Below are 24,890 nucleotides of genomic sequence, written 5' to 3'. Positions count from 1 at the left end.
CATCCTTGGGACAGTATTTAAGCGTCCTTCTAAGTATTTTTGAATCTTTGCATCACTTTGTTAGAATGGCACCAAAGCAGGCACCCACCCGCAAATGTGAAATTGAACTGCTGGTGCAGGAAATACAGAGAAGGCACACACATCTCTTTGCTCCCATGCAGTGGTGTAGCGGGGGCGGCTGCCACCCGGGGCGGATCGCCGCTGCATCCCCCCGGGTGCAGACCAACACGACACCCCCCCAACGGCGGGGGCCCCCCCCCCCCCCACCGGCATAGCGCCACCCCGACACGGTCCCCACCTGTCTACGAGCTCCATCCATCTGCAGCGCTGCTGTAAAAATTGCTTCGTCGGCCCTTCCCTCACTCACTCTGTCCCGCCCTTGAGGAAATAGGAAGTTACGTCAGAGGGCAGGACAGAGTGAGTGAGGGAAGTGCCGACAAAGCGATTTTTACAGCAGCGCTGCAGATGGATGGAGCTCGTAGACAGGTGGGGACTGTGTCGGGGAGGAGGCGCTGCGCCGGGGGGGTGGACAGATGCACCCCCCACCCGTTGACACCCGGGGCAGACCGCCTCCAGCGCCCCGTCCTTGCTACGCCACTGCTCCCATGGGCCAGAGGCTGGCTGCTACAACAAAGCAGAGAGAATTGGAGGCAGTAAGGGACTGGGTCAATGCAGTCTTCCACTGAGGCAGGGATGTGGAAGACTGCAAGCGGAAGTGGCGCCGGCTGAAGCGTGATGTGAGAAGAAGGCTGGTGCCAACCACCCAGCAGATGACACTGCTAACTTAACCCCCCTAGAATGCATCATTCATAGGCTCTTGCCCCAGGAGGGGATCCACGGCATTGGGTCCCTGGACACATCAGCACAGCCTGAGGGTTCAGGAAGGTTGACCATTACGAAGCTGGGTTATCTGTTGTGCTGCACTACACTCTGTTTTACACAAGTGGGGGACAGTATGGTGCTCCTCAGTTGTGGAAGGGGTGAGAACATCACATGCAATACAAATCACTATTCATTACAGACCATGACACAGGGAGTAGCCAGGTGGAGAGGGGAGGGTTTCCAGCTATGTGTGTGTAGGTTGCCACTTTCACAGCTTTGGGGGCCTTCCCCACTCTCTCCTCTTTTCCCATCACCAAACTCAAAACAAAAAAAGGCACAAAACAGCTTGCACAAAAGCATAAACAAACAAAAAGCAGAATAGGATCAAAAAGGTTTATTGGAACAATACCCGACGTGGCCACGTTTCGCCGTCAGGCTGCGTCGGGGGTACAACTTCTATTACTCAAGCTTTCAGCATGCATTTACATTGCTTGGGTATGGAACTGGTTGCAGCGATTTTCTATAGTCCTTTTTCCTCCTTAAGGCACTTTGGGTCCTGAGGTTCAGCTGATTTTCAGACTTCAACCCCTCTCCACTCTTCTTATGGGAACAGGTTCCACTCCTGGCTGTTCTCTTCTCTGCTTCTTCTCCTTACTCTTAGCCCCAGCGGCCCATGCATTAGCAAAGGAGGAGGGTATGGAGGTGGCTGCGTTAGCAAAAACCACTGGGGCTAAGACTAAGGAGAAGAAGCAGAGATGAGACTCGTGTTCACAGATAGGACAGACTGGAAACTCCCAGTGGCCAGAAAATATAAAGAAGCACTGATCTTTAGGTGCACAGGGATGGGGTTGTTCCTATGGTTCCTGGGCTGCAGGAGGGGTTGGAGCTGGTCACAAAGGTGCTGAATGGCAGCCCTATCAAAGCAGTACCTAGTGAGACACTGCAGGTCAGTGAGGTCTAGGAAACTGCTAAGGGGCCTGAAAACTCTGGGGCGTGAGTACCTCCTGAGGTGCCTTCCCTCTTACTCGAACATGTAAGCCACCTGTGCATTTAGTGCCTCCATTTCCCCACACTACAGGTGCAATGCAGTAACACCAGTGTTTTGCTCTCCCTACCAACCTGGTGAAACACCAGCAACAAACAGAAGCTGACACTCTCCCACCACCGACAAACAATGTGGCCACACTGCAAGCACTCTCTGACCCACTACAAACTCTCCTGCCACACCATCTAGCCACTCATTCTCCAAGCAGCAAATAACAGTCTTCACAAACATGCTGCAGCAGCACACAGGACAAAGAGGCAAACAGAGACAACAAACAGGTAAGGGAATGAAATATGAACTTGGGGACAGTGAATGGAGAGGGATAGGGGGAGGGGATGGGGGAGATAGAGGAATTTTTATTTTATTTATTTTATTGCACTTGTATCCCACATTTTCCCACCTCTTTGCAGGCGCAATGTGGCTTACAAAACATCATGGATGATGGAAATGAGAAGAGAATAGGCACTTTGTTACAGAAGAATGTTGGATTGCATGGTAATGGAATACATGATAGTAATATAATAGAAGGCATTATTAACATTTCTAGAAATAAGTAGCAGTTTCACATGATTTGGTCTTAGTTGTATGTCTTGTCGAAGAGATGGGTTTTTAGTAGTTTGCGGAAGCTGGTCAGTTCATAGGTCGCTTTTAGGGTGCGTGGCAATGCATTCCAGATTTGGGAGCTCATACAGGAAAAGGTTGATGAGTGCATTAATTTGCATTTTAGACCTTTGCAGTTAGGGAAATGAAGATTAAGGAATGTGTGAGATGATGTTTTAGCATTCCTGAGTGGTAGGTCTATCAAGTCTGACATGTAGGCTGGGGCATCGCTATGGATGATTTTGTGTACGTGATACGTTCTTTGAGTGGGAGCCAGTGTAGCTTCTCTCATAAGGGTTTTGCACTTTCATATTTTGATTTTCCAAAAATGAGTCTGGCCGCCGTGTTCTGGGCTGTTTGGAGCTTTTGAATATGTGTTCCTTGCAGCCAGCGTAGATTGCGTTGCAATAGTCTAGATGACTAAGTACTAAAGATTGTACCAGGTTACGGAAGATGTTTCTTGGGAAGAATGGTCTTACTCTTTTTAATTTCCACATTGAGTGGAAAATCTTTTTGGTTGTATTTTTCACGTGATTCTCAAGTGTTAGGTGCCGATCAATGGTGACTCCAAGAATTTTCAGGGTTTCCGAGATTGGTAGATTTAGTTTTGGTGTTTTGGTGGCGGCGAATTTGTTTGTGTTGTGTTGTGAGGTGAGTATTAGGCATTTGTTTTTTTCTGCGTTGAGTTTTAAGTGAAAGGCATCTGCCCAGGAGTACATGATATGTAGGCTTTGGTTGATATCACTGGAAATTTCTTTTAGGTCTTGTTTGAATGGGATGTAGATCATTACATCATCAGCGTAGATGTATGGGTTGAGGTTTTGGTTTGATAGTTTTGCCAAGGGTGTCATCATTAGGTTGAATATGGTCGGTGAGAGGGAGATCCCTGTGGAACTCCGCATTCAGGTGTCCATGCAGCTGATGTAATCGAATTTGATGTCACTTGATATGAGCGTGTGGTTAAGAAACCTTTAAACCAATTAAGAACGTTGCCTCCGATTCCGAAGTATTCAAGTATGTGTAGTAGAATTCCATGGTCAACCATGTCGAAGGCGCTTGACATGTCGAATTGTAGTAGTAGTATATTCTTGCCGGTTGCAATCGTTTGTTTGAATTTAGTCATGAGCGTAACTAGTACTGTTTCTGTACTGTGATTAGAACGAAATCCTGATTGGGAGTTGTGTAGTACTGAGAACTTGTTTAGATAGTCTGTGAGTTGTTTGGTTACCACCCCTTCTGTTATTTTGGTTATTAAGGGAATGGATGCTACTGGTCTATAGTTGGTTAGTTCACTCGCGTTTTTCTTTGCATCTTTGGGTATGGGGGTGAGTAGAATGTTTCCTTTCTCCTTTGGGAAGAGTCCATTTTGTAGCATAAAATTCACGTGTTCCGTTAGATCTGTTATAAAGTGTTGGGGGGCCGATTTCATAAGGTTATTTGGGCATATATCTAGTTTGCAATGAGCTTTGGTGAATCTTTTAAGCGTTTGGGCAATGAGATCTTCCGATATTACCTCGAATTCAGTCCAGATCCTGTCTGCTGGGTATACTCCAGGGTCGGGGTCTAGGCAGTCTAGGAGTGCAGCGTATTCGATGGGGCTGGCCGGTATTTTAAGTCGCAGTTGTATTATTTTCTCTTTGAAGTACTTCGCAAGGTTTTCAGCTCCTGGTGTGTCTTTGCTGTTGTTCGTGACTGTTGTGGTGTCTAGTAGTTTGTTCACGAGTTGGAAGAGTTTGTGTGTGTCCTTGTAATTTGGTCCAATTTCAGTTTTGTAGTATAGTCTTTTTGTTTGTCTTATGGTGTATTTATATTTTCTATGGAGTAGTTTCCAAGCATTTCTTTTTCCTCCATGCGCATTCTAATTTCCTAACTTGTGTTTTGAGATTTTTCAGTTCATCATTGAACCACGGTATTGAGTTCTTTCTGTGCGAGGTTCTAGTTTGAATTGGGGCGATGTTGTCTAATATTGTTCTGCATCTATCGTCCCAATCTAGTAGGAATTTGGTTGTGTCTGCCTTTGTTGTCCATCTGTTATAGTAGATCTGTTCTCAGAATGTTGTCGGGTCTATTTTTCCTCTCTTGGTGTAGGTTTTTCGTTCTTGTTTTTTGAGTGTAGTTTTCGTTCACCATTGGAGGGAGATGTATGCTCTGTAGTGATCTGACCACAGTGTACATGTCCATTTTGTATCTGCTAGTATGAGGTTTAGGTTTGGATCGAATTTATATGCGATAATGTCTAGTGTGTGTCCTTTGGTGTATGTTGATTGTGCATTTGGTACTTGAAGATCCCATAATTGTAGGAACTCTTTGCATTCTTGGGTGCTTGTTAAGGTAGGATCTTCCAAGTGCAGATTAATGTCACCTAATATGATAAGGTTTGAAGTAGAGATACATGTGTTTGAGATGAATTCCATGAGGTGTGTTTGAGAGTCTTGCCAGTTACCTGGCAGCCTGTAGAGTAGGATTGCGTTAAGGTGGTCTTGCAGGTTTGGGTGATTGATTCTTATCAAAGCAATTTCAAGTTGAGATATGATAGATTCAGCTGTGGTATTGATGGTGAACTCAGATTTGTATATTATGGCTATGCCACCTTCTCTTTTCCCGTTTCTTGTCCAGTGGGTAATTTTGTATCCTGGTGGGCATAAATCTAGGATTATGGTATCCTTAAGGTCATGGATCCAGGTTTCAGTGATGAATAGGAGGTCGAGATTGTCTGCAGAGATCCAGAATGAGTAGACGCCCATCTCTCCTCGGCCAATAACCACGCCCCAGTTCCACCTTCACCATGCCTCTGACACGCCCCGTCAACTTTACCCGTTTCTGCGACGGATTGCAGTTGGAAACGCCCAAAATCGGCTTTCGATTATACCGATTTGGGCGCCCACAGGAGAAAGACGCCCATCTCCCAATTTGGGTCGCAATATAGGCATTTTTCTCTTTCGATTATAAGCAGGATAGTTTTGTTAACATTGTCATTGCAGGGTGACAGTTACATTTAATATTATGCAGAGGTTAAATAAGGGTAGAAAGAGGAAGGAAAGGATTGATTGAAGTAGTTATTTTAGGTGAGCTATCTTGACTGAGTGGGTTGTCGGGTGAATTATTGTGGCTATTAGTTCTCATTGTATGCCTTGTTGAAGAGATATGTCTTCAGAGATTTGCGAAAGATATTTGTTTCGTCGATTGTTATCAGGTCTGTAGGCAGTGCATTCCACAATTGCATGCCCAGGTATGAGAATGTGGTAGCATGCATCTTCTTGTACTTTAGTCCTTTACAGCTGGGGAAGTGCAGGTCGAGAAATTTGCGGGATGACCTTGTGGCGTTTCTTGGAGGTAAGTCTACGAGGTTTAGCATGTAGGTTGGGGCGTCTGCATGAAAGATTTTGTGAACAATCGTGCAGATCTTGAACGTAATGTGTTCCCTAAGTGGGAGCCAGTGGAGCCTCTCTCTTAAGGGTTTTGCACTTTCATATTTAGTTTTTCCAAATATAAGTCTGGCGGCAGTATTCTGGGCAGTTTGTAGTTTTTTGATAGTCTGTTCTTTGCAGTCCGTGTATAATGCGTTGCAGTAGTCCAGATGACTTATTACCATTGACTGTACCAGGGTAAGGAAGATGTATCTCGGGAAGAAAGGTTTTAATGGAGTAGAACATTTTTTTCGTTGTGTTTTTCACGTGGTCATCAAGAGTGAGGTTTCGGTCAATGGTGACTCCAAGAATTTTCAAGTTTTTTGAGACAGGGAGAGAACAGTATGGTGTGGTTATGGTAGAGAAGTGTTTTGTGTTATGTTGTGAGGTGAGTACAAGACATTGTGTTTTTTCTGCATTAAGTTTTAGTTGGAATGCATCTGCCCAGGTGTACATTATTTGGAGGCTTTGGTTGATCTCGTTGGTGATTTCATTTAGATCATGTTTGAACGGGATGTAGATTGTGATGTCATCTGCATATATGTAGGGGTTGAGGTCTTGATTGGCTAGCAGTTTGGCCAAAGGTATCATCATCAGGTTGAATAAGGTTGGCGAGAGGGGGGATCCTTGGGGAACTCCACATTCAGGTGTCCATGGGGGTGATCTATCCGCGTTCGTTGTTACTTGGTATGATCTTGTGGTCAGGAATCCTTTGAACCTTGGCATTATCCAGATAGTGCTGGGGTGATCTAGGGGTAGAGTCAGGACAGAAATAAAATTTATCTGGATAGCAGTGATTTTCAGCATCACTTTCTAGAAAACTATCCAAATAAATTCTATCTGGATAAGCTATTCAAATAGCAGTTAAATATTGTACTTGCATCTCACACTCTATTTGGATATTCAGCAGTGGCCACAAGGGGACATGGAAATGGGACTTGATACACCACCTTTCTTAGGTTTTTGTAACTACATTCAAAGTGGTTTACATATATTCAGGTACTTATTTTGTATCAAGAGCAATGGAGGTTTAAGTGACTTGCCCAGAGTCACAAAGAGCTGCAGTGGGAATTGAACTCAGTTCTCCAGGATCAAAGTTCACTGCACTAACCACTAGGCTACTCCTCCATTCCACAAGCCAGGTACTGCCACTGAATATTTGGATTTTTTGCCCACAGCAGCTGTGCTAAAGAAAAATGCTGACTGCAAGGCAATACTGGGGAAGAGGGAGAGTTTTTTAAAGCTTGGGGACCCTTTTACTAAGCTGTGCTATTAAATGGGCCTAGTACACCCTAACACAGGACTTTCCTGTGTGCCAAGCCAATTTCTAGTTCAGCCTTAAATTAGGCATTTTTTTTTTGTTGAGTTTCTGACTCTGCATTAATGTTAGTATTAGTAGGTGCTCACAGCTCACATCTGATATCAAACTAATCTAGTATAGATTTGTATATGTAACAATACTTTTATACCTCATCTGTAGTTTCAATCATACTCTATATATAAATATTCAATTTGTAAAGGACCATCAGAGGTGAGCTTCCTTAGAGACGATGAGTTCGCTGCAGAAAACTTAAGGGGTTGCCTTGAAACAGCATAGGTGAAATATATGTCAGTACATCAGCCCCAACTAAATTTAAGAAGATAAGTATGGAACAAATATATATGCAAAATGGAATGAATATACATATAAAAAAATCTTTTTCAAAAAAAAGTTCCAAAAAGAAATTCAAGAATAATGTCATATGAACCAATAACAAAATAGGTGTATCGCCTACTTTCTACAAAATTGAGAGATGTAGTCTCTAAGGAAGTTCACCTCTGATGGTCCTTTACAAATTGAATATTTATATATATATAGAGAGAGAGTATGATTGAAAGTACAGACGAGGTATAAAAGTAGTATTAGCATATGGCCATTTTTTTACATTATGCTTAATACAGCATGGTAAAAGGGTCCCTAGCTTTCTTCATTGGATTTTCTGGGAAATACAGAGCCATTCAAGGAACCAAGGTAAAATAACTTTCCCCTCAATAGTTCCTTGGCAGTCAGTATTTTTTATAAACACAGTTGCTGTGGACAAATATTCAAACACATAAATGATACCATCATTTTTCTTTGTTTCTCCTGAAGAGAGAGAACTGGATATTTAAAATAATCAGAAGGGCCCATAATCTTGATGTCCTGGTGGTTGGGAGGCAGGGATAGTGCCGGGCAGACTTATACGGTCTGTGCCAGAGCCAGTGGTGGGAAGCGGGACTGGTGGTTGGGAGGCGGGGATAGTGCTGGGCAGACTAATACGGTCTGTGCCAGAGCCGGTGGTGGGAGGTGGGGCTGGTGGTTGGGAGGCGTGGATAGTGCTGGGCAGACTTATACGGTCTCTGCCCTGAGGAGCACAGGTACAAATCAAAGTAGGGTATACACAAAAAGTAGCACATATGAGTTATCTTGTTGGGCAGACTGGATGGACCGTGCAGGTCTTTTTCTGCCGTCATCTACTATGTTACTATGTTATAATCTTGATGTCCTAATCTACTTATATTCGTTATTTAGATCTCCTATGATATAACTGTTGCTGGGGGGTTTTTTCATATAAATTTCTCTTTGCTAATGCAGCAGTTTTCAGCTGATTATTCCCTATAGCATATAAAATAAAGCATTCCCCAATAAAAACAAACACAAACCCTTTAGATGGCAGCAGAATACTGTTGGTGATCAATTTCTATTGAAAAAAGTTACAAGGAGGAGCATTGTGATTGGAATATACTAAAAATAGCAAAACCAATCTGAAAAAAAAAATCCTAACCCTTTCCCTGTTCTATTGGATTGAGAAAATGGGACTCTTTTCACTAGCAATGGATGGTATTTAGTTCTTGTTTGAATTCATTTAATCAGAACACTGGGTTGATTTCTATGTGCTTACTGTGAGCATTTCTGCAGTTTGGTCATGTTTCAGAGGTGAAAGGTCATACCTGTATCTTTTCTTCCACAATATTATTAATTTTAAAAATAATCGTGAGGAAACAACAGGCCAAACAAAATTTGCTCTGCTGAGCTGAGATGATATCCTTCTGCTGGGGAAGGAGTGAAGTGTTTTCTAGAACAGACTGACTAACCTACTGCAGAAGGTTTCAAACTAAGACTGTTGGGGATGATTAGACAAAGCTCTCTGATAAGTAAAAGCCTCAGGTAAGTAAAATAGTGAACATTTATGGAGAAATGGGAAATAAATGGAACATCTGAAAAAAACTATTTTATATGTACAAATGCTCAGTGTATGAGAAATAAAGTCCCAGATCCACAGTTATGGAAGATTTTGCCTTGGATTAGTGGAGGTCATGAAGACAGTGCATAGAATAATATGACTGGGATATAGATATTTTAGAATATAATCTATTCAGGAAGTGTACACTGGTTACCTATTACGCACAGAATCACCTAGGGGGCTGGATTGTCGGGGGGACCGGAGGTCCAGCTGACCTCCAGCCCCCCTGATGCTGGGGGGGGGTTGATTGCTCAGGGACCTTTTGCTGGGGGAGTTAGGGGGGGCTGGAGAACCACTGGATCTCCAGCCCTCCCTTAACCGGGGGTGGGGAGGGATTGTCAGGGGGACCGGAGGTCCGCAGGTCCTCCAGCCCCCTGTCGCTGGCAGGTTTGCTGTTGGGGGGAATGGGGGCCTGCCAGCATGCAAATGCATGCTGGACAGGGCTCACCATTCCTCCCCAATGATCTGCAAACCCTAACGCCAGCTCGGAGCTGGTGTAGGGTTTGCCGCGGCCAGCGACCCAGTCGTTGGCGCGCTGGCCGCTGATCATTGGGGATGAATATGTTTAGCCCTGTTTAGCATCCATTTGCATGTTAGTTGTGTTCAGAGTCCTCGAGCACGTTGTTTCATGTGCTCGAGGGCTCTGATCATGGGGCGTTAGCAAACACCGGTGCTAGTATGGTGCTAACAGCCTCTAGCACGGGCGTTTGCTTCTGATCATCCCTCTGAAAGGGGGTCTTTTACTAAGTGACAGTAAGCACAACACAGGCTTACCACTCGCTAAACTGGAAGTATTGATGGGCTACCGCAGCAGCCTATCAGTAGTTTTCACCCCCAGCGCATGCCATTTCCAGCACTACAAAATATTTTTCATTTTTGTAGTGCTGGTATTTACCCGGTGGTAACTGGGCGGTGCCGCATGCTGCCCAGTTACCCCTGGGTTAGTGTGGTAAGTGCTCCCTCCTAAAATGGCTGCATGGCAAGTGCTTCACTTGCTGCACGGCCATTTCTTTAAAAAAAAAACACACACCCTTTTACCCGCTGTGGCAAAAGGGGGCCTCAGCGCACATCAAAAACGTGCTGATGCCAGCGCAGGCCCCCTTTTGCCACAGCTTAGTAAAAGGACCGCAAAGTATCAATTTGGACACAGACCTAGTGCCTGGAAGATATTCAAGAGAGAAAAAAGGGCTTTATTTTCAACCAGTGCAGAGCTATGGCTCAATTCACAAACAGCATGGAATGTGAGATCACTGAATTGAGTGGACAAAAAATACAGAACAATTTAGACACAGCACAAGCCAGTATAGGTAGTGAAGAAGGTCTAAAATGTCTAAAAGAGTGCATAGGCTTACAGAGAAAGCCAGAGAAATTTATGAGACAGAAGCACACAAGTACCTCCTTCTCCTAGAATAACTCTGTCGAAACTTAGGGCAGGAAATGAGTGAGATTTCAGAAGAGAAGCAAGCCTGAAAGTCACCATACAGAGCAATTGCTAGCCCTCCATAACCAGTACCAGCAAAAATCACTAGAGTAGAGTATTGCAAGTTTTTATTTATTTATTTATTTATTTATTTATTTATTTATTGCATTTGTATCCCACATTTTCCCACCTTTTTGCGGGTTCAGTGTGGCTTACAATATGAGTTAAATGATGGAAATACAATTTGTTACAGATTGGTTATGGATTACATTGTGCAGAGTTATGCGAGACAATCGAGGTGTCGTTAAGGAATGTAACAATGGAACACAAACATTGAAACGTTGGAAGGAGACAATGGGAGCTTAGAGGGCGATAATAAGGCATGAAGACATATGGTATATATCTTTCTGTGAGTAAAGGTATGAGTGATGTGATATTAAGGGAATGAGAGTTCAGAAGTGGATGTATGATGCATTAATGAACAGTAAGTATGGACTTTATGTGTTTTGGTTCTTTCCGTAAATTTTTTCAAAAAGATGGGTCTTCAATAATCTGCGGAAGGAAGCTTGCTCATGGATCGTTCTTAAATTGTGCAGCAGTGTATTCCAAAACTGCATGCTCATGTGAGAAAAGGTTGACGCGTGTAGCGCCTTGTATTTCAAGCCCTTGCAATTAGGGAAGTGGAGGTTAAAGAAGGTTCGGGATGATCTTTTGGCGTTTCTGGGTGGTAAGTCTATTAACTCAGACATGTAGGCTGGGGCTTCGCCGTGAATGATTTTGTGGACTAATGTGCATACTTTAAAAGTGACGCGTTCCTTGAGTGGAAGCCAGTGCAGTTTCTCTCATAATGGTTTTGCACTTTCATATTTTGGCTTTCCAAAGATGAGTCTGGCTGCCATATTCTGGGCTGTTTCAAGTTTCCTCAGTGTTTGCTCTTTGCAACCTGCGTATAGTGAGTTGCAGTAATCCAGATGGCTGAGTACGAGGGATTGCACTAGGCTGCGAAAGACGGATCTTGGGAAGTATGGTCTTATCCTTTTCAGTTTCCACATGCTGTAAAACATCTTTTTAGTTGTGTTGTTAGCGTGAGTTTCGAGCGTTAGGTGGCGGTCGATAGTGATTCCAAGGATTTTTAGTGTTTCTGAGATTTGAAGGTTTAGGTTTGGTGTGTTTATAGCGGTGAATTCCTTTGTGTTGTATTGGGAGGTGAGTATCAGGCATTGAGTTTTTTCTGCGTTTAATTTCAGACGAAATGTATCTGCCCATGTGTTCATGATGTGTAGGCTTTGATTGATTTTGTTGAAGATTTCGTTAATGTCTTGTTTGAAGGGGAAGTATATTGTCACATCATCAGCGTATATATATGGGTTGAGGTTATGGTTTGATAGGAGTTTTGCCAGAGGGATCATCATTAGGTTGAAAATGGTTGGTGAGAGAGGTGATCCTTGTGGTACTCCACATTCAGGTGTCCATGCCTTAGACATGGTCGAATTTGATGTGACTTGATACGAACGTTGGGTTAGGAACCCTTCGCACCAATTCAGGACATTTCCTCCAATGCCAAAGTATTCGAGTATGTGTAATAGGATTCCGTGGTCAACCATATCGAAGGCACTTGACATGTCAAATTGTAGGAGGAGTTCCTGAGCAGAGCATTCCTTCACACCAGAGTGTAGCTCACCTGAAAGAAGCAAGCCTAAGGTAAAGCATTCCAAAGAGGCGAACCGCCACCATAGTGATCCAAACATACGCACACAAATGTATGCACTATCACAAGCTCTTGCTCCAGGAAAGTGCACCAAGGGAAACACTTCATTTCAACCACAGACTCTGGTACAACCACGGAACTGGGCTCAGATAAAAGTTGAGCAGTTACACCCAGCAAAATACCCGGTGATTAAGCAAGAGCCACCTGACCAGCCACACCCCACACCTGGCAAGCAGCCAGCCACAAGTATCTCCTGACAGCATGCAAGAAATTTCAGAGCGAGAAGATCTAGCAACATACATGGCTCACAAAAAGATAGTAAATATGGGGCTTACCCAGTTCACTGACTGCCCCAAAAAGTGTAGATTATTGAAATCTAACTTTAAGGATGCCACGACAATCTTGAAGCCTACCTCAAACCAAGAAATGAACCTGATAATAAAATAGCTGGGAGTCAGCAGTGTGCAAGGAATACCAGATGCATATTTCTACGACCCCCTCCAGAGGATTGAAAGAAAGTGGCAATCCAGAAGCAATCCAACAGGCACTGATGAAAAGAATAAGGAGTTTCCCAAATATCACAAATAAAGATAATAACAAATTACAGGGATTAGGAGATCTCCTCCAGGAACCTGAAGCACTCAAAGTGGATCTGAACCTTCCTAGCCTGTACTACTTGGATACAGCTTGGGGCATAAATGATATTATATCAAAGCTGATGTATGACATTAAAAAATGCATGCCAAACACAGTGAAGGTGACACAAAAGTAGAAGCTAGACGATGTTCAAGAATTGCAAAATATTTATTAAAACATCCATGACTTGACACGAATTGTGTTTCAGCTGCAATGGCCTGCCTCAGGAGTCTAAAACTAAATACAAACAATGTCATCAAACATACTAGATGGCTAAAAATGGCACAGTTAAAACACATATAAAAACATATATAAAAGTATATTAATCGGGAAACCATGTGTCCAAATTATCATAGCATTCAGATGTAAATCCATAAAATCTTGTGACCAAGTGTTGACAACTACTCTGTCAAAAAAGTAAATAAACCTAACATAGTAATAGTGGAAATAGTAAAATGCAGTGTCAATGTGCATCCCTGATGTTATAATAACCTATCACACAAAAAAAGAAAACTTAAATATCATAAAAAGGACAGGTGCCAACATGAAACAAAGAAGAAATCCAAGTGCTGTGATACATGTGTAAATCATTTATGCCAGGGATGCACATTAACACTGCATTTTACTATTTCCACTGTTACCGAGGTAGGTTTATTTACTTTTTTGAGAGAGTAGTTCTCAACATTTGGCTACAAGATTTTTTAGTAAATAGTTTTTTCATTATGCCTGTTCTCCATTTCCTTCAAGTAAATGGACTTTTATGTTAACGACTATTTTTACCAGCTGTTGAGCGCATTATTCCTGCTGTTCCTCGAGGTATTATATAGCAATAGCAATTTTTTAGTGATTGTATTCTAGATGATTATACTTTCCACAGATTAGCACTTTTTTAGAACTTTCTGTAATACACTTTTGCCGTATAGCACTGTAGTAGTTTTTGATCCACATTCTTCTTTTGATTTGTCTACTTTTACTAAGGTGCTCTTTCATTGATTTACTTTCTTAGTCATTTAGCAGTTCTTTTTTACCTTATGTAGTGCAAATGGGACTAATCTCTCTTTTAAATTCTTATCTCACAAAAAAGCTATAGTTAATTTCTCACTTTAAATCATTCATGTCCTTCTAGTATACACCTATTTTTTCTTAATTATCTTTTGTATCTTTGTAGCTATATTCAATAAAAGATTCTCACTCTCACTCACAAAGTCTTGCATATGGGCATTTCTCCTGATCTCTCATCATTTGTGGTCTCATGTCCATCACAGATTGCTTCGTTCCCTTAATGACCATCATCTACACTTATCATAAGAAGATATGCATTGCCATACTGGGTCAGACCAATGGTCCATCTAGCCCAGTATCCTGTTTCCAATTGTGGCCAATCCAGGTCCAAGTACCTGGCTAGAACCCAAGTAAAATAGATTTTATGCTGTTCATCCTAGAAATAAGCAATAGATTTTTCCCAAATCCATGTTAATAGTGGCTTATGGACTTTTCTTTTAGGAAATTGTCCAAACCATTTTTAAACCCTGCTAAGCTAAGAGAACAATGTCTAAAAAGTGTTATAAAGCAGCATGTGGAGGTTGACCTCACCAAAATGTCTAAATCAGTATTTTTGAAACCCATTTTCCAGATGTTTTTCTATGCAGTTCATCAGTAGTGCATCCAAATCTCAAGGGGTGAGCATTCTTAAGACCTGGACATGTTTCAGCCATATTGGAACAAAACAAAAATGTTCAGGACTAAAACTAAGACATTTTGAACTAGACCTGTTTTTATGATAAACAAGTGAATATATTGACATAGAGGTCAATATTCACAGTGATTTAAATGGGCAGGATTGCCTAGCTGCTGATATTCAGCAGCACTTAACTGGATCGATCCACTTACTACCTCTGCACAGTCTCATTAGTGCCAGGGCAGTCCATGAGCAGAGCTTGAGCGGTGCCAATATTTAACTACTTAGCGGCAATATTAAACACTAATCAGTTATGTAAGTGGGTAAAGTTAAATTCACAGTTAACTTGCAGCTGTCTGCTGTAATCAGATATCCAATACTGGACCCAGACATGGCCCGGCATTGAATATCAGGGCTCAGTTCAGCCCACGGCTGTGAGCAGCTTAAAAATCGCTGAGTGCCACAGGCTGAATATAAACCCCTTATTGTTCATCAATTTTTGCCAAGAAAGAACTAATGAAGCTGTAGGAACCAGAGCTGAATCAGTGACTCTGGTGCTGCCACATGGAAGGTTTGGATTTGATTCTTTGGTTGGGTTTTCTATTTCCTGGTCCAGATTGGCAAGAGAGAGAGAGAGGAGGAGGAGGAGGAAGAAGCTGGAATTGGAGAGAAGAGAGGACAGGGACAGCAGAAGATAACAAGAAGGAATGTCTTTTCTCAGATGACATTTTTAATGTACTGATATTGATATTTAACGCGGTTATTGTTCTGCAGGTACTTCTGAGACTACTGAGGATATTCTTTTTCAAATATGCTTCTTCGCTGCAAGGGATATCACAATTCCTATACTTTCTGTAGCTTTTGTCAAACCTTCTTATTTGTATTATCTTTTATTGTACATGTGTGGTCATTCACTTTATTGTGCAATTTTAAATGTCATTTCCTACCTCCCACATTGTGTTTATAGTGAATGCACTGTTTATATACAATTAAAAGGTCACTAAAAATGCCACCGCATCCTGCCGTTTAGTCTATAAAATCCAAACAGTAAACACAAATTGAATTAAGCACATGCTTTATCCAGGAATTGTACTAAATATAGTTAAATGACATAAAATTATTTTCATGAATCTTATTGCTGGTAAACCGATTTGGATTAGATCTTATCCCTCTTCTCCTTTACATTTTAAGAGGCTGGGCAAGGGTCAACTCAACTAATCATCTGAATTCATTTTGACTTTCAACTAACAACTAATAGCCTACTGTTGCTCTAAGCCAGAAGTTCCCAAACGTTTTGAACTAAGGGATACATTGGACCTTTCAGATCACTGAGAGTATCAGGGACATTTTTGACCTGGGTGTGTATGGGGTGGGTTCCCCCGGAATGTAGTGAGTGGCAACAAGAGGGATTTAACAACCCCAACATGATATCTCCCACACCCATAAAACCCCACACTCCTTTTTCTTTGCCTCATCCTTCTGTCTTCCCATCATGCTCTTCAAACACCCTCTTTCTCTCCTTATTCCCTCACTCCATACCCTAATCTCCCAAGGCTACTTAACCAAAAATGTTCCTCCTCTTACTTCCTCTTCGCTGTCTATCCAGTCACAGCTAGCAGGAGCAGATTCCAAGCAGGAACTACAGCAAAGGTGAAGACACCCATAACTGAAGGTTTGTTTTTCAAAAATGGTCCAAAAAGAGAGATGCACTGAGCACAAAAACTTCTATCAAATGGTTATTTTCAAAACGAAAAGTTGGGCATTTTTTCTGGGTTAGAAATGGCCATGTTCACTGTAGACTGTAGCTTCAGTTAGTGCTCCAGTTGGCAGCAGTAAACACAATTTTGTTGGAGGGGCTGAACAAACCAATCTCTGGAGCCATTTCCAAGCTCTCTACCAATATTTTGTCCAATACAATGACGTGTTGGACAAAATATTGGTAGGGTCATGACAAATGTGGCCCACCCTTTTCCACTGCCTATGGCTCCAATGCAACAGTTTCTCAAATTCTGCAGCAATAGTTTCTGTGTTTGCTCTGCTTCCTATTGAACTGAAGCTGCCTGCTTCATGTTCTATCTAGCCACAGGGGCCACTGATAAGAGGATATGTACCTCCCAAGTGCCATAGATGCAAACAAATGGTCAATGTGGCCAAAACATCTTCCTTCTGGGGATTGAGCCTAGAGTGGCATCACTATGGCTGCCAAGTGCCTGATATCCACTGGGAATGTAATAGTCTAACACTCCCAGTGGAATAAAATGAGAGTGACTCCAAATGTAACAAATCCAGTTGTTGTCCAGGAACAAACAGCTCAAAATAAAAACAGCATTCACATGGTTGGAGGAAGAAAGTGGCCAACGTGTAATTAAACTCTGGAATTCATTGCCGGAAAATGTGGTGAAGGCGGTTAGCTTAGCAGAGTTTTAAAAGGGGTTGGACGGTTTCCTAAAGGACAAGTCCATAAACCGCTACTAAACGGACTTGGAAAAATCCAAAATCCAAGGAATAACATGTATAGAATGTTTGTACGTTTGGGAAGCTTGCCAGGTGCCCTTGGCCTGGATTGGCCGCTGTCGTGGACAGGATGCTGGGCTCGATGGACCCTTGGTCTTTTCCCAGTATGGCATTACTTATGTACTTATGTACTTATGGTATTAGCTAGCTTATCAGGTCTTAAATTATTTTGCTATCAAATGAAATAAAATACAACTGTTGGAAACAGGGCTCAGTAGCTTTCCTCTATGATGGCCTTCAGGTAGTATCAGGGCAGTTCTATAAAGTATGCTAACAGCTACATGTTGATTACATGCATAATTCATTAAGCTGCTGTCATATATACCCAGTCTAAAAAACATTGTCTTTACAACTGTTATGTATAAGATAACACATTTTGTAATAGATATTTATGACAGCAGCATAATACAGAAACAAATTCACAGATAAAATTGCAGCCATACATTAAGGAAATACATAATCTTTCTCAGTCCTACAAGTATGTCAGTCCCTAACCTAAGTGTACAGCAGTGCATATTCAAGATAATTTTAACATGCCTTTAGAGAATGAAACGGGGATAAAATTTGTCCCCATTCCTATAGGTTCTATCTCCACCCCCACCCCGTCTCCACAGGTTCTGTCCCTGTCCCCACCCTTTCCCCGTGGACTCTGTTCTCAAATGCAGAAGCCTTGAACACATGATTTTGTATTTAAATCTCTTTATTAAAGTATAAAAAGGAACAATATGCGGTGCAACTGTTGTGTATAAATTGCAAATAGAAAACAATAATAACAATGAGCAGCTATAATAAACCCTACCACCACCACTACCCTCTATCTACCCTTCCAACCACAACAATAGCTGACTTCTACTACCCCAAGGAATCCTGATCCACCCTGTTAAAATGCCCAGGGATACAAAATACAACCCGTTCTGTATACCCTAGAGGGGAGAAATATGCCCTTTGAAGCACTGTTATGATTTTTTAATCTGTGGATGAAAAAGAAGTCATCAACAACCTTAGGATACAGTCTAGCTGTCCTGTCTTCCACAGTCCTTCTTGCAACAGAAGATGTCTTAGAAGATGTGCTGGTAGCAGGATGTACAGGATCCCCCTTGCAAATTTTGCTACCTGTTGCCAGAATGTTTGCTTCATTAACAGACTTCAAAGTAGAAAGTGGCACGGGGACAAAGTGTGTCCCCGTCCTCACAGGCTCTGTCCCCATCCCCGTTCCATCCCCATGGGATCTGTCTCTGTCCCTGAGGGATCTATCCCTGCCCTATCCCTGTGGGCTTTGCCCCCATCACCATCCCAATAGTTACTGTGGGTCCCCATCCCAGTGTCATTCTCTACATGTCTTATTCTTTAAAATGTGTGACATTGCATTGCTAGCAGTTAGTCATACTCGCTCTAATTGTAACCACAGAAAGGTGGTATATCAAATCCCATAAAAACTAATCTCACTTCCTGTGTCTGAGAGGCTCAGCCATTCAAGTTGAGCTCTTGTCTTTTGTCCTGTAAGCCACTCTTTGTTGATCAGTCTTACAGTTGACTATAAGAATTTGTGTTGAGGGCCAATGAAAGAAAGGAAATGTTGACGTCAATTGCATGCCTGAACATTTTAGTAATACTATTCAAACTATCCAAGAAAGATAAATTTCTATCTGAGGACATAGCATGTGGGTTGGGGATAGAATGGTAATCGGAAAACCACCATGATAAAAGTATTCGATGTTCTCAAAATGATGTCATTGCATTTGTGTAAAACATCACTCCAGTTACTAATAATTCAGCTGCTTTGCTTTCATTTCATAAGGAGGTACTGGCAGCATATGTAAACATTTATTTATTTATTTATTTATTCAGAACATTTATACCCCGTTTTATACCACTGAAAGCAGCCTCAAAGCGGCTTACAAAGAACTGAAGAAACATGAGAAATGTGTTCTATATTTCGTTGTTGGTGCCCTAGCAAAGTTAAAAGAAAAACAAATCAGTTGAGTTGCTGGGACTATATTTGTGATCTAAATCCATTAAGAATGTGCATGAGATTAATAAACATGTACTACCTCCTATCTCATGCATATTCATTGTGGATATCCTGAAAACCCAAATTAGCTTTTGCACTTGAGGACCGGAGTTGCCTATCCCTTTAGTAGAGTACCCAGTGATCATAGCTTCAACTTTTCATTTGTTCCCAAAGGCCCCCAACACTTAAAATCACTATTTAATTTATATTCACCTGTAGTTTTACAGTCCAGTTCCTATAAACTGATTAGTAACCTTAGGGAGTTCAAAGCACATTTTGATGTCATTGCAAGTTTCCAAGTTTATTCAGGACTTTCTAGCCTGCTTATCAATCATGCTATTTGAGTGGTTTACAGACCAAAGGGGAAAAGAAAACAGTGAAGAAACAGCACAAGGGAGGTGAAGGAGAAGAACTACAAATCTTGGATAGAATATCAGAGGGGAGTGCACATCAGGAGGCAACAGAGATGTAAAGCAAAGTTAATTGAACCCATCAGTAAAAAGAAAGGTTTTAAGGTCTGTTTTGGCTCCCACATTTTTAAATATTTTCCTTGCACCACTTTTAACTCCTAAGACTTTGCCATATACATCTATGACAACAGATTCTATGTGCTCTAGATTCCTCAAACTCCTGACAAAATCATAGTGTGATCAAGTAATGGATTGTTTGATGGAAAATAAACTAGTCCTAAACCCCAATAAATCCAAGTTTCTTCTTTTCACCGACCATGATAACAAAACACTTGGCACCCATCTTTCTCTGCACTATTCAATTCCAATTTGTGCCTACTACAAAAATTCTGTGTGTGACCCTGCACAGCTATCTTACCTTTATGCCTCAAGTTTACACAGTGGTTAAGTGTTCATTCTACAAGCAACTTGCATGGGGGATCCTGTACATCCTGCTACCAGCACATCTTCTAAGAAGACATCTTCTGTTGCAGGAATGATTGTGGAAGACAGGCAGGAGGACTGAATCCTGAGATTGTTGATGACTTCTTATTCATCCACAGATTAAAACATCATAACAGTGCTTCATAGGGCATATTTCTCCCCTCTAGGGTATACAGAATGGGTTGTATTTGTCCCCCTGGATATTTTAACAGGGTGGATTAGGATTTCTTGGGGTAGCAGAATTCACTCTGTAAGGTCTTTACTACACCCTCCTACTCTCTACATTCTGATCCACTCAGTAATCATCAGTCAATTAGACTACCGTAATGCCGTAAAATTCTGTTTAGACAATCAAAGTAACCTAGGAGGGGAATAAGATGTCAGGAAGAACAATAGAAATAATGGTTCACTAAAGTTCTGGATTTTTATATACTAGAAGTAGTAATTTATATATTATCCAATGAGATAATGGTACCCAATGAGCAGCCTTCAGGAGTAGAGTCATGTGATCATATGTTTTTGCCCCTGTGATGAGTTTGATAGTGGTGTTTTGCACTAATTGTAGGCATCAGAGATCCATTACTCTAAGGACTTAGAGTTCTTCTCATTTTATCATAGTCTCCTTTTTTTTAAGTTAAACGCTAACATATTTGACTTCCTATGTATGCTGTGATAATCACAGGACTGCCCTACCGTAAGGAGGCCGCCAGAGGGTGCTCTCCTACAGAAAGTCAGGGAAAATGCCCATTCTGGTCACTAGAGGGAGCCAAGAGAGGTACATCTCCGTAATGACCTGGAGGAACAGCTAGGGAGCGCTCAGGGTATAAGACCGGCCCTTCCCTGATGAGGCCACCAGGGGGAACTCTCAGAATAGGAGATGGAAAGTTGAAGAGAGCTCTGGGTCTGGACCTTTCTGGAATCAGGGTGAGAGGCCTAAAGAGGTAGGGTGGATTATTGGCCACCCTATAAAGAGCGCTCTCCAAGACAGGAGAGGGAGAGGAGATGGGGACCTGGAATGGATGAAGTCAGAAGGTAAAAGTGAAGGAAGAGACCTGCTGGAGGAGAACTCCTGGAAGTGGAGAGAGAAGGTTCCCTCAAAAACCCAGGAGGTACTTACCTGACTGTGGACATATTATTAATGACACTGTGTATTATGTGAAGTTGACTAACAGCCGTGGGGTGGAGGATAGTACTGTAGAGTTAGAGTGAAGAAAATCCTATCCAGGGGTGGTGGCTGTTATATACTGAGACCCAGGTCTCCCAAATAAGAGGGCTCAGTGGAGCAGAAACAAGTTGAAGAATAAGCTTGAAAGAACTTGTTCCCCACAAGACTGGAACTAATAAAGTGGATTTGCAGTCAATGTAGAGTGAATTTGCATATTTGTGAAAGCAGAGGAACCAGGGCTATATTCCCCAAAGAAGGTGTCAAGGGGCCCTGCTGGAGTACCAGAAGTGTGACCGGTTACCAGAGGGTATAGCAGGGAAGGATTCACAGAAGCAGTAATAACTGGGGGAACAGTCACCCTGAGTGAAGGAGGAACTCCAGTCCTTGAGGCTGGGTGTACAAGCAGCCATAGAGGAAACGTGTTGGAGTCTTCTGAAAACCAATTGCTGGTAAGCCTTGGCAGAGAACATGTGAGTCTGGACAGGAGCCACTACAGAGCCTCAGCACACATGAGAGACCCCTGGGGGTTGACAATACTTACTCCAAAGCTAATATCAAATTTGATCATATTATGATTATTGTTATCAAATGATCCTAGCACCATTATCTCCTACACCAGGTCATGCGCTCCACTAAGGACTCGGTCTAGAATTTTTCCTTCTCTCATCAGCTCCTATACCAGCTGCTCCATAAAGCAGTCCTTGATTTCATCAAGGAATTTTACCTCCCTAGCGTGCCCCGATGTTACATTTACCCAGTCAATATCAGGTTAATTGAAACCACCCATTATTATTGTGTTGTCCAGTTTGTTTGCGTCCCTAATTTTCTTTAACATTTCTGCATCCGTCTGTTCATCCTGGCCAGGTGGACGGTAGTACACTCCTATCACTATCCTTTTCCCCTTTACACATGGAATTTCAATCCACAGTGTTTCCAACAAGTGTTTTGTTGCCTGCAGAATTTTCAATCTATTTGACTCGTCTCTCCTTAATATACAATGCTACCCCTCCACTAATTCGATCCACCCTATCACTACGATATAATTTGTATCCCAGTATGACAGTGTCCCACTGGTTAGCCTCCTTCCACCAGGTCTCAGAGATGCCTATTATATCTAATTTTTCATTTAGTACAATATATTCTAACTCTGCCATCTTATTTCTTAGGCTCCTGGCATTCGCATATAGACATTTCAAACTGTTTGTTGTTCCTATTTACCTCATGCTCGGTACTTGACAGTATTAATTTGCAATCTTTTGTCTGATTTTTATTTAAGGACACCTGATCTACTACGGTCTGTTTTGCAACCTCACTATCAAGATACCCTATCTTCCCCATTTTGGTGATATCTTTGAAAGATACCTTATCCCAAACCATGCGCTTTTGAGCGACTGTCGGCCTCCCCCCCCCCCCCCCCCATTTCTAGTTTAAAAGCTGCTCTATCTCCTTTTTAAATGCCGATGCCAGCAGCCTGGACCCACCCTGGTTAAAGTGGAGCCCATCCTTTCAGAATAGGCTCCCCCTTCCCCAGAATGTTGCCCAGTTCCTAACAAATCTAAAACCCTCCTCCCTGCACCATTGTCTCATCCGCGCATTGAGACTCTGGAGCTCTGCCTGTCTCTGGGCCCTGCGCGTGGAACAGGTAGCATTTCAGAAAATGCTACCCTAGAGGTTCTGGATTTGAGCTTTCTACCTAAGAGCCTAAATTTGGCTTCCAGAACCTCTTTCCCACACTTTCCTATGTCATTGGTACCGACATGTATCAAGACAGCCGACTTCTCCCCAGCACTATCTAAAATCCTATCTACATGATGCGTGAGGTTTGCCACCTTCGCACCAGGCAGGCAAGTCACCAGGCGATCCTCACATCCACCAGCCACCCAGCTATCTACATACCTAATGATCGAATCACCAACTACAACAGCTGTCCTAACTCTTCCCTCCCGGGCTGCACTTTGAGACATATCCTCAGTGCGAGAGGATAGTACATCCCCTGGTGGGCAGGTCCTGGCTACAGGAGTACTTCCTACTTCACCAGGGTGATGCTCTCCTTCTAGGAGACCTCCCTCCTCCAAGGTAGCACAGGGGCTACCAGACTGGAGGTGGGACTACTCTACCACATCCCTATAGGTTTCCTCTATGTACCTCTCTGTCTCCCTCAGCTCCACCAAGTCTGCTACTCTAGTCTCAAGAGAACAGACATGTTCTCTGAGAGCTAGGAGCTCTTTGCATCTGGCATACATATGACATCTCACCAACTGGGAGATAATCATACATTTGACATTCAATGCAAAAGACTGGATAGCTCCCCTCTCGCTGCTGGACTGCTGACTCCATCTTAGTGTTTTTGAGTTTTTCAATAATTTAAAACTTTCTACAGTATTAAGGATATTAGCCTAATATAAAAATGTCTTTTAGTTTATATAGAGGGGCATAATGGAAAGATCGTCCAAGTACGAATTAGGACGTTCTTACGAAAACGTCCAAAAATAGACCTGTATAATGGAAAAATAGTGTGGGCGTTTTTCGATAATCGATTATCCCTGTAAGAAAACAATCAAATGACGAGCGCATAAGCGTGACTAAATTGGGTGCCCTAAGATGGTCGATTATTGCAGGTGCAAACGACCAAATCACGTGGTGTGTAAAATAATGTACATAGGTGTATCGCAAGTACAGTACATGTTGTTCAGGCCATCCAGGTACGGAAATATATGAGGAACGCATATATGTGTCAACTACAGACATATCATGCTGCTCCACCCATACTTTCATCATATGTGCCCATCTGAATGTCCGGATCTGCATGCACTGTACACCTACTGAACATGCAGTAAATGCATATTGTGTATATGGGAAAAGGGTCGGGTGGGGTGCGTCATACTCATCTATATAAGGCACGTTTCACACTCCTGCAGGCATGTGCACGTCAAAGACGTCTATGCTTACGAGGGCGTCCACGTGCTGATAGGGGCCATATATGGAATGGTCATCCATATATGGAGCTGTGCATGAAACGACGTCCCTCACGCAAGGTCGTCTATATAAGGCACTTCTTTTCCAACACGTGGAAAAATGGCACAACGAAGAGAACCCAACTTCGGACAGGAGGAGAGCCTGCTGCTGGTGCGGCTGTGCGTAAGGCACCGGCACAGGCTGTTTATCCAGCACCATCACCTGCCCCCCAGGCTGCAGGCCATGCGAGCCTGGTCCCGCATCCGGGAAAGGTTAGAAAGGTAAGGTTATGGCCCAACCCCCCCTCCCCTCCTGTACCTACACATATAACAGCTCCGTCATCAATGTTACCAGCAGTAACTGGAGTGTCCATGCAAGGATCATGAGTAATATAGGAACATGCACAATCACTAATAATTTGTATGTTATTGAAACGACCACCATTCCCACATCCCTACAAGAATGTATTTCGTTAGGTTAGGTATGTGACTATGCTATTAGTGTTATGTGACAATTTCGTTAGTTATGTGAAGGCCACATTTTCCAACCCCTCTTTGCAGCCAGTGGGTTACAACGCCTCCGAATAGTGGAAGCATGAGACCAATGAAACCTATACCATACTTTATAACATGGTCATGATAACACATATAAAGTAGTTTAACAAGCATACATTATAATGTATACAAACGGTACTGTCTGGCCTCATGCCCACCTCTCTGGCATCATCTGCATAGGAACCAACTCGGTGGCTGCTGTGGGTGCTTCACCACCCC

Source organism: Microcaecilia unicolor, chromosome 4 (genome assembly GCF_901765095.1).
Source record: "Microcaecilia unicolor chromosome 4, aMicUni1.1, whole genome shotgun sequence".
In the NCBI taxonomy this organism is placed as follows: Eukaryota; Metazoa; Chordata; class Amphibia; order Gymnophiona; family Siphonopidae; genus Microcaecilia; species Microcaecilia unicolor.
The sequence above is the reverse complement of the archived record's forward strand: the minus strand, read 5'-3'. Positions refer to the sequence as shown.